Raw genomic sequence first — 12,170 nt, forward strand, 5'->3', positions numbered from 1 at the left:
CCGAGGGGATAGCCGTCGCTAAACGACTAGCAAAGGGCCGCCTAAAGCAAACCAGCAGGCGCAACATAGGAATCTCACGGTCCAGACTAATGGAGGATATCGTAGGATATATTAACACATATCCTTCACCCACTTACTGTGAACTACTTCCTCCGTTTACCTTGATATGGACTCACACAAAACACTTTCCGAATGGAGGCCACTTCCAGGGTGACACAAAGCATCATATGAATCTCACGATGTAAACTATGTGGAGATGTGGCAGTTGAAATCTATATATCGTATAATAGACTTATGTTTGAACAACTTCCTCTTATTCACTGAAATCAAGATTTAAGCTAAAAAATATTTTTCAAATGCAGGTCACTTCCAGGGTGACACGAAGTACCGCTTAAATCTAGATTGTGAACTCTTAGAGACGTGAGAGCTAAAAATAACGTATCATATATGTTTTTAATCCCCCACTGAAGTTTTCTAATAACTCTATCATATAAAAGTTATTAAACTGACACTGAAGTGTTCTATTTTGGGTAGATTTATACTTAGGTTCTTTTTGGCTAATAAAATAACCCTAAGTCTATGTGGTTTATCCAAGTATAACTCTTATAATTGGATTTTAACCTACGATGTCTAGGTGATAAACCATTTTATTACCTCACATTACTCACATATGCTCATAAAACCGGTTACCAATGCTCAATTATTCGGCCATAATCCCCAGATAAGAGGTGTTTCGTAACCTATCAACTTAAGTACCCCTAGCCTTATACAGGATTATATACTGGTTGAGTTTGTAACCTTGGTTTTATAAGTTTTAACAATTAAAATAGGCGGTCAACCTACGTAAGCATGCAGTTGTTGTTTATGGATTTTAAATGTCTAACCCAATTTTATAACAATTTATAAAACTTTAGACATGCTATTTATCAAAACATACATGAGGCATTCAAATTTAATATAACATTTATATTAAATACAAGAAACCCTAATATGCATACTATATATTATAACAATTATAACATACTTTCAATGCATGTAACATGCTTCCTATGGTGAGATTTTAAATCTAAATGGCATACTATATGCACATACAAGATTTATTTAATTGTATCATACATCAAATGTATAAATAATTAAACACAGACTGATATGATTTTTAGTTTGGAAAAAAATAAAAGCAAACAAAACCTAATTATTACAAAACAGCTTCAGAACCACTCCAAAACGAACTCAAGTAGCTTGAACCGAACCCGAACCGTCTGAACCGGACCAGCCAAGAACCATTCAAAGCTGAACTAGATCAGACCACAAGAGAACCGGTCGAACTGGCAGCTCTTGCACATGTTCAACATCTCGCTAAGTCTCATCGTTTAGCAATGACGACCATCATCTTGCATTTTTCTTGATCGTTTAGTAAATACTTGATCAATTAGCAAAGCTACACAATTGTATATTATTTTCCTTCTATCGCATAGTGTCATCGTCTAATGCAGAAGGAAGCTACACGATCGCTTAGTGTCTCACACTATCGCGTAGATCCATCGTTTAGCACAGACAATTTACTACACGATCGCTTAGCTCCATCGCCTAACGCAGTAAGCCGAGCGCGTGTAAAAGGCAAACTATAGTTTAATGCCATCGAATAGCATTCAACGCATCGCCCAGCTGCCGCAAAAAGGTATGCGATCGCATAGTGCTATCATATAGCAACTCGACACATCGCTTAGCTATCGTATAGAAGTAAACGATCACGTAGTGCTATCGCTTAGCAACTCAACGCATTGTTTAGCTTTCGATCAAAGATAAAAAATCGTAGTAAGAGATGTTCAGGGCTATCGTATAGCTCATCATCGTGTCGCTTAGTTCTATCGTATAGAACCAAATGATCACTTAACACCATCGTCTAGCGCTTCATGTCATCGTTTAGTATCTGTCATAATTAAACGATCTCTTAGCTCCATCATATAGAACATCATCGCGTCGTTCAGCATCGTAGGTAAGCAATTTGTTTAGTTCCATCGCATAGAAACTTCAACGCATCGCTTAGCACTTCGTCTACACGATCGCTTAACTCCGCATCTAAACAATCGCTCAGCGCTATCGCATAGCACTTCATTACATTGCTTAGTGTGCATCATCGCTAAATGATCACATAGTACCATCGTAAAGTAAATTCAACGTATCGTTTAGTTCCCACGCCAAAGCTAAAAGATCGCTTAATTATATCGTATAGCAAATTGAACGCATCGTTTAGCTCCCGTAGGTACACGGTCGTCTAGCATCCAATATCACAATAACTAGCGCCCATTGCTATACGATTGTCTAGCTTTTCTTCACATCGTCTAATGCATGAAGCTAAACGATCGTTTAGATACTGAAGCTCAGTGACGATAAGAACAGAGGCTGATTTTCTGGAACTGCAACTCGGCCTCTTTGCTTGTTTATTTGATTTATAGTCTAATTTTAACTCTAATGACTCCAAATAAATTACAGACTCTTGGGAACATATTAAATCTCATCAAGCAAGAGACAATTACAAATTTAAATGAGAAATTAAAGAGAATTAAACAGCCAAAACTCAGAAAACCATATAAGTGCACCAGTTTCATATTTCTAATATAAAACACCCACCAAACCAAAACTAAACCGAATTGAATGCTTACTTGATGCTCTGATACTAATTGTATAAATGTATCAACAACAGCGGAAGCACAAGGATCATCTAAGTACTCAAATTCAATAATTTTGGCAAAATATAAAGCATGCTTTTGTAGAAAAAAAAATGAGTTTCAAGACATATCTCTTGTAAAACTTCTTCAAAGCTCCTTCACCAGCTGCTATCTTCTCCAAATCTTGTTGTAGACCACCTCAAGATCTTCCACACTATTCTCTTGGTGTACTAGATTGAGTTGTGGGATTCAAAACAAGCTTGAATCAAATGTAGAAGGAGAAATGCTCACTGCAGAAAAACAGTTGAAGAACTCTTTCTTCAAACTAGTTTTTCTCTCAAAATCTCTATAGATTGCATGCCCGATTTTCACTCTAATATCTTCATTATATTGCAAATCAACATGCAAAGAAAAGAGTTGCATGAGTTGCATCTCATGCTTGAAGAAGACAAGGCCAACATAATGGCATTTGAGTGAGCTACTTGGTGATGGATAATGGAAAAACCTCTTTTTCCATTTTATGTGTTTTGTTTGATTTATTTTTACAATTTTATCTAAAAATCAAATTTTGATTTTATAAAATCTATTTTGATTTTAAAAAATGAAAAAAAAATTAATTATTAGATAAAACTTGATTAATTTAATATCAAATATTAAATTAATTTTAACACATATTCATCTTTATATATTTAAATCATATTTAAATATATAAATTCTCCTCTTCCGTTTAATACTAAAATTAAACATATAATTATATCTCACATAATTACTAATTCCCTTAATTCTAATTTGAACGTTTCAAATTAACTTATCACACTATTCTAGAACTAGTCCGTTATGAGCTAGTAGGGGGACCTTGCGGACCTACAGATCATGAGCTTCAACGATCCAAGATTAATTGGTTAAACTCATTAGACTAAATTAATCTTCATTCATTAACTAATGGATCACTCCACTAAAGCCTATAGTTGCACTCCCCTTACTGTAGATATATTATGTCCACATGATTTAATCATAATCAGCAAGTTGACCCTTCACAGGTTGTTCTTAATAACGACTGGGTCAAATATCTGTTTTACCCCTGAGATTACGTCTTATTCCTTAAGTCCATACTGATCCTCTAATGAACAACTGGTTTGTGATCCAAACACTAAACCAAACTCTCTCAGCCTAGTGTGAGGGTTGGGCCCCTTGTTCAAGACCTGGATTCAGTACTTGAGAGAACAACCTTTCTCCTATCCCTAAATCGGGTAGGCGTGAACTCCATCTTGTACCCTATGTCCCCAGCTATCTATCCAGTCTTACCCCTGAAATGGGAGTCTTATTGAGCCAGTGCTATGTTGGGTTTTATATCCTAAAAACTCACAGTTTGTAAAATGATAAACATTTTCTATTATCAATATACGTGTTATTGATCTCATAAATTGTATGAAAGTCTAAATCTAATAAACTAAGACCCATGACTATTGTATGAGTACTTGAACTTTATGTGGAGACATAAGAGTGGATCAGGTTCGAGTAAATAGTCAAAATGATCTATGGTATATGAATGAGTTTAGGTACCTTATTCTGGTAACACCATTCGATGCGGACTACTCTATAGTTGTTACAAAGATTTATAAAGTGCTACATACGATGTCATCCTAATTCCCACATGTTATGACATGAGGTGTGGAGGCGTCCTATGCAATGAGTTTGCATTGAAGGATCTCAAAACGAGAATTCCATGTGCGGTTTTAGATCACTCTGATTTTTACAGTGACCGAAATATAAACGATATACATTCTAAATTAACAGTTATGCATAATAAAACTCAACAACAGCATGCTCAGTATACAATAAAGCATGGAGAAGGGGTTCATTACCAGAGGAAGTCGATCTTCGAATATATGAACCCACAGCAGCGGAAGAACTCCACCGATCTACCAGCACCCCGGCGAGTCTCTCNCGAATATATGAACCCACAGCAGCGGAAGAACTCCACCGATCTACCAGCACCCCGGCGAGTCTCTCGTCTGATACTACACAATCTGAATGTACACGAACAAGGAGTCAGGGACAACACCACCAATAGGGAGACATAGGTATCCTTGATGTCAAAAACCCAGAGAGTGGGCTCTGGTGAGATTGATAGAAGACGAAGGAGAAGAAATCGTGTAGACGACAAGTGCGCACGAGAAGAACTTCGCTATCGTATAGCGGGGACGCTTATCGTATAGTAAAACTACACAATTGTTTTGGAACAAATGGATGATCATTTAGGAAACTGATAAAGGATCAATTAAGGAATGTGTGAATTAGATGATCGTTTAGACGATTAAGAATCTATCGTATAGGCTCTCGGCGATCAGTCTTTCACGATTTCTTTTGGGTGCAGGCTTTCTTTTGCACGAATGAATTATCCCAAAAATTGAAAACGATTTTCAACTTGTATCCCCCCGGTTACCTTCACTCTTGTGACCCACGTTCTCACTTACAAATGTGAAAATTGGTTAATTATTAAATAATTAATCAATTAATTTATTTAATAAATGTAATCATATTATATTTATATCCTATAGTTTGATATCATATATCTACTATATTATTTTTCCTATATTTGATATAAATCATATTTATATATAATTTTCTCCAAAATAATTGATAACTTGTAGAAATACAAGTTATTTATGGCACCTTATCTAGATATTGCGGCCAAAAATTAGTAATTATGCGCCAGTTGTCTGAAAATTAGCCTAGTATGACAATAATTATAAATGTTTACGATTACACCCACTAACGCCAAAAAGATGGAAGACAAGCCAAACTTTACTCTATTTTGCAGGAAACCAAGTCACTGCTTGCGCTCAAGGCTCATGAGAAACTAATCAACGCATCTATGTCACAATTGCACCAGCCGATCAACCATGAAGAGAAGATTACCGAAGTGACGGTGCAAGGCGACAGTCGGTCCAGAGCTATGCTTCGACTGCATGCGGTAATAAAAATAAACACTGCATGCGAACCTATGATCGAAATATGCAACTGAGCAATGCGAGAACGGAGGATTGCGACACGTGTACAACTAACGGTTGTGCAGAATTGATGGTCTGATTGCATAACAGAAGGAATAATATCCCTCCAACTGTGGAATTACCATAACCATCAAGTGGGGACCACAAGGTCGGAGTCAAGGATCTACTCCTATAAATACCCCATTTATTTCAGAGAAAAGTATGCTATTGGATACAGGGCTAAGTGCTGTAAGATTTTAGAGAGAAAAGGCTAAGTTGAGTGTTGAAGAGAAGAAATATGAGAAGAGAACGAGATAAGGCCAAAAGGTGAATCTCAGATCCGACTTGCCATATACCCGATCGAAGCTCTATGCAGAGATCCCTGCTACCGGTGGAGCAAGCCTGAGAGGGAAGCTTTTCCTGCCATCGAAACCATCCGATTCCGGGCGGCAAGTAGATCTCCATCGAATTCTGTCCAAGACATTGGCACTCGTTTGTATATTCTATCTTTTCTTTCATTGTATTCCATATTTTACTACTCTTCATTCATAAGATCATGTATTCAAAACGTAGTAGAAAAATATTAAATGTTTCGATGATTCCATCTTCCATTTCTGTCTATTTCCATCCCCGTTAGTCATTTTCATCATGATTGTTTCTTAATCTCTTGAGAGCAATACAGATCACCCAAGAACTTTAAATCTGTATTAAAGTTTATAAAATACGTTTAGGTAAAGCCATGCCAGAGGCATCGGGACCTGTGAAAGCGAAGTGAGAAGATGCCATCTGATCTATCGAAGAGAGGGTCAAAAGAGTGCGTTAACTTAAAACAGTTGTACTTCTAAACATGGAGCAACCTTATGTTATTACCGTTAGACTTCTGTTTCACCATAGACACGTTGGGGAACACGGCGATCACTTGATGAGGTGTACGTCAAGAGAGAGCCGGAACAATATTTTACCTTCAAAATCCAATTAAGAACATTCGGTATTGCTTGTAATACTTATCTTTTTCTCTTCTATTCTATTTCATTAAGACTTGTCGCCACATCCAATCTTTGCCACAAACCTTCACAGCCAGCCTTAATTCTAAATCTTGTACATGAAGTCTTATCTTATAAATCTAGCTTAGGTTTTATTTTATTTGTATGTTTATATTCGCATTCTTTACTGCTTTCCTTTTTTTACCCAATTTTACATACCTGGTTCAATTCTTTATAAAAAGAATTGAACTGGTCGCATTATACCATTGAAACATACCGCAATAATCGAAAAACCATTTCCCCGTGTTCGACCTGAGATCATATCCGATGAAACTATAGAAAAAGGGGAAATGGATTACACTTGGCTCCATCGTAAGGAAACTTTTGACAACGCAGAGCATACGACATGAATATCCTAATTGGCACAATAAATAGGAGTAGTATCGCATCATTTTGAGCATTTAATATCATTACATACCTACGAGTCAACAAGTTTATGGTGTCGTTGCGAGACTAGTTAACAGTTTCTTATTTAAAGTGGTTTTTGGTTATTTTGCATGGATAGATCTCATTGTACTGGCTGTTAATGTGGAGAGTAGCTGATGGTTTATGATTCCTAGTGCTGAAACCGGAATTCGTTAAACTGACCCTGAGATCGAGCGAACCTTCCGCGCGAGGATACGTCAGAACAGAAATCAGCGAAAAAAGGCAGCCAGCATGGCAGATAATAACGATAATGCAGTGCTAAATGTGAATCAAGGGGTTGTTCAACCGGTCAGGATCCCGTATTCTTGGCAGTCGATCGCAATATCCCAATGCGAAACTATGCGGCCCAACCTATACGATTTTCGCCTGGAATCTCAAGGCCAACTAGATCAAGACGGTCATGTTACAAATGATTCAGAACGCAGGGCAGTTTAGGGCTCTGCAAGGTGAAGACCCGCATGCCCACCTGGCCAGCTTCGTCGAGATGTGCGGCAATTTCTCCTTACCTGACGTGACCCTGGAGAATATTAGATTAGATTTGTTCCCTTACATCTTGAGGGATGAGGCTAAGAAGTGGGCTTATTCACTAGAGCCCAATGAAATCACTTCATGGGGGCAATTGGTTGAGCGGTTTATGAATAAGTTCTTCCTACTGGCTGTCAACGCAAGAAGACGAAAGGATGTGCTGAAATTTGAACAAAAAGAGAATGAAACCCTGAGCACTGCCTGGGTGCGATTTAGAAGGTTGGTGAAAAACTGCCTGCATATCGGGATTCCCAATTGTGTCTTGATGGAAACATTCTATAATGGCTTGGATAGAGCAACGCAGGCTGTTGCTGATGCCTCTGCGGTAGAAGGTTTTATGGACAAGACATACACGGAGGCCAAAGTCATCCTTGACCACATCTCGCGGAATATGGATGACTAGATAGATGACGGATATGGAGGCCGAGATGCCGAGAGAAGAAAAGCTGAAACAGCCATTGTCCCTGCGGAGATAATGACTACATTGGCTGCCCAGATGGCCACGATAACCTCAATCCTCCAATTAATGGCCATTAATCAAGGAGCCATTGCTCCACAATTAGCACAACCCGCTGCACCGGCTCAAATGGCCACAATTGGTTGCATCAACTATGGAGGGGCTCACGGAGCTGAAGGATGCCCATTGAATCTTTAGCAAGTGTGTGCTATCCAGAACAACCCCTTCAGCAACACCTACAACCCGGGCTGGAGGAGTCACCTAACTTCGGTTGGGGCGGCAATCTCAACATAGGCGAGCCAATAAACCATCAGGGGGGCAGCAGAGGAAATCCTCCGTTTCACCACAACTAGGAGCAATCAAGACTGCAAGACCAGCAACCATCATCATTATCTAATGCCTCAGGAGGATCGTTAGAGGTGCTGCTGAAATAGTACATGGACAAGAATGATGCAGTTATGCAAGCGCAAACGTCCTCTATAAGGAATCTGGAGATCCAAGTGGGCCAGCTGGACTCTGAGTTGAGAAGTTGGACACCTAGAACACTGGCCAACAATTCTGAAGCCCCAGGATCAACAGGGAAAGAGAAATGTCCGTGAAGACATTGAGCAGGCAAGTCTGACCGCCTACGGAGATGTGGATTGCGATCATCAAAGACAATGCAAAATCTTCGGTCCATATCTTAATACTACGTTTACTTTACTTTATTGAATTCCTTCTTTGATTTCTAAACCCAGTTTTAATGATTCATTTAACTCAAACTTTGACTCTTTGAATTTAATTCTTCATTTACTTTTGTGCATTTAATTCATTCCTGCCTTTAATTCTTTGAGTTTTTCTGTAGTCAGCGTATGAGCTTTAAATTGTGAATGATTGAGTAATAAAGAAAAATCAATAAAAAATAATAATAATAATAATAATAATAAAATACCTATGTGTAAAGTATAAGTTACGATAATAAAACATTTAACAACAAGAAAGCAAGAAGACAATGGACGCATCCTAAACCTACTAAGAATGCACTGCGATCACCTAACTCAACTATATTGAGTTGAAGGGTGTGTTGCGCTCGTATATGTTCATTGCCTGTTCTTAGCTAAATGCACTATGTCGAGGTATCCTCCAGAAATGCGTTGGTTAAGGGGTGTGTTGCAGGGATATATGCGTTGTTGCCCGTCCTCTGCAAAGATACAATTGCGATATTGAACACAATGCGTTATAATTTATCATGCGTCCATTCCAATAAAATATTAAAGAAAATTTTGTCTGGTAATTCGGGAAGAAGTCCAATCGATTCGTATCCCCAAGCAATTATGGCTTGGCAGACGAAAGGACACTTTTTTACTTAAAATTCCATAAATGCAGGAGGTGGAACGACGCGCCTGTTGAGCTGCTCGAGGTCAGTCGCTGCACAAATCGCATTGGGCCCCACCACGGCCGAACCTATAAATACCCCCTTCCCCGTCTTTGGAAATTTTTTTTACCAGCAAAAATCGGAACCATAAACATTTTTCTTTCAGAACCCTGTTCTTCTCCTAAAAGCTCGAAGTTTACCAGACCTTCCCGTCCGTTTGCGTGGCCAACCAAACATCAAACAAACCTGCTTCACCTTCCGTCCCTGACCAAGCAGCCATGCGAGAGGTAGCATTCCTTGCTGCCAGTCGCAAGCTTGCCGCACAAGCCTGTACCATCCCCAGACCCACCGGAATTTCCCGGAGAAATCCTTTGGCCATTAGGCCTCCTGCGTTCAAGAGAGGAGGAAGCACTGAGAGCATGCCCATGCCAACACCATCCGTCTCCACTGAAAGTGAACGGAAGAGGCGAGACGATATGGAGGTGTTTGGCAACATCCTAATCACTCTGGAGCAAGAAGGTGAACTACCCGAGGTAGGGGTTGTAAACTAGCCACTGCCTACTGAGGAGGAGGCGGTGGTTGTGGCGGAGAAGCAATAAAGGAGGATATTGTGTGGAAGAAGGCGTGTTGAAGAAGAAAAATGGAATGATTCTGCCCGAGACTCCGGAGGCCACCATCATCGCAGAGATTTTTGATGAGCCTCCACTAATGGAAGAAGAGGAAATTGCGATCATTGAAAGAGAAGAAAATTAGATCACAGTTGAAGAGGCCGGAGAAGCAGAGATAGTGTTAATAACCCCTGACATTCCGATGGAGGAGGTTGCAGGGGATGTGCTGCTAGCTGAGGCAGAGAAAGAAGTAGGAGTTAGATTGAAGAAGAGGCCGAGAAGGAAGATAAGAAGAAGAAGAAGAAGAGTAAGGGACAGAAGGCGGGAAAGGCGGAGTCGTCGCATCATCACAAGTCAAGAAGGAATAAAGAGAAAAAGGATGATGACGAAGATGAAGAAGCCAAGAAGAAGAGGAGAGAGGAGACAGAAGAGAGAAAATTGCGCCGAAAGAAGAAGAGGCGCCTAAGAGAAGAAGAAAAACAAATTAGAGGGCTGCAAGCCCCGAGAAAGATGGAGAATCGACCTTCGTAAGAGATGATAGGGGGGAAACGGTGCAGTTGATGGAGCCACCGCAGCCTGAAGCAACACAATTGGTTGCGACAAATGAAGGAGAAGAAACAGAGGGAACCCCCCTAATGCAGCATCGCATGAAGAATACGCCGCAAGGGTCTAGCATCAACCCTCAACGTTTAGCATTGGAAGAGGAGGAGAGAAGAAGAAAAGAAGAAGAAGAAAAGCAAGAAAAGATGAAGCGGGGTAAGCTTATCATCGCAGAGGGGAATAGAAGAAAAAGATTGGAATTTGAGGAGATGCGAAGCAATAACGAGCTTACCCGACTTAAAGGGATCCGAAAACGCGAAGAGGATCAGTGCTTATTGTTGGCCTCTGAGCAATTTGAAGAATAGTTTGAGAGAGGAGAGAGAGAGGCAGAAGAAGAAGAAAGGAGGAAAAAATAAAAAGAAGAAAGACTGTTGGTTGGAAGAGAAGAAGAGGAAGCACGAAGGTAACAAGAAGCGCTTGTACAAAAGCAAGGGCAAAGAACTTGCTGAACGCGAGAAAGAAGAATAGTGCAAGGAGCGGGAAAAGAGACAAAGGCAAGCAGCCTGCCTTGCGTAGGCACAAGGCAAAGATGTAGCAAAAAGCAGCGAGCCTGCATCGGCCAAGAAGTGATCATCTAAAAGAAAGAAAAATGATGACATGCTGATCAAGATGGACTTTTACCCTGCGCCGACCCCACTACCTGACCTTATGACGAGTGTCATTGTGGAGCATGGATGGGATGCGTTCTATCAGTGCCCATCCATCATTGTGCCTCAGGTAATGCGAAACTTCTATCGAGGGCATCTACACGGAAATAGGGATGCGGTGACTTTTAAGGGCGAGACAGTACACTTCAGCGCAAAGGACATCTATGAACTTTATCAGATGAGGGACAACCTTGATGCACTAGGGAACAAGATCATTGATGATCCTACAGATGAACTGATGAGAGATGCACTGAGGGTACTAACGCAACCAGGCACAAGATGGACAGTCTCCCCTAAAGGCATCTGCGCTCTTGAGTCTAAGTCTTTGCTGCCAGAGGGAAGTCTCTGGGTTTATTTGGTCAAAAAGCGGCTGATCCCAACAACACATGACAGAACTGTATCAAGGAATCGGGTGATGGCTGCATATTGTATTCCTCACGGCATTCCTATTGACGTGGGAAGATTGGTCGCAGGGCAGATCAGAGCATTGGTGGGGCATATACGAAGGCAGTATTTCTTCCCATGGATCGTCTCAAGTTTATGCCTGAGTGTGGGTTTAGGCATTGATGAGGAGCCCATGCCAGAAGTCCACGGCCTCATCAACATCAAAATTCTGAGGATGCTTCTCAAAGATTCCCCACACTGGCCAGAGTTGCCAGCAAAAAGACCTGCGATTGATTTGAATGCACCGTAGGAACCCAGACCAAAAAGAAGACGAGGAGAAGATAAGGGAAAAGAAAGGATTCATGAGTCACCAACACATGATCCAGAGTTCATAAACCCTCATCCCTTGGTCATTAAATCTCTAGGCCCTCCAAGCCTGCCAGCGCAGCCTTCTTTCCCTCTTC

Source organism: Benincasa hispida, chromosome 5, assembly GCF_009727055.1.
Source record: "Benincasa hispida cultivar B227 chromosome 5, ASM972705v1, whole genome shotgun sequence".
Taxonomy (NCBI): domain Eukaryota; kingdom Viridiplantae; phylum Streptophyta; class Magnoliopsida; order Cucurbitales; family Cucurbitaceae; genus Benincasa; species Benincasa hispida.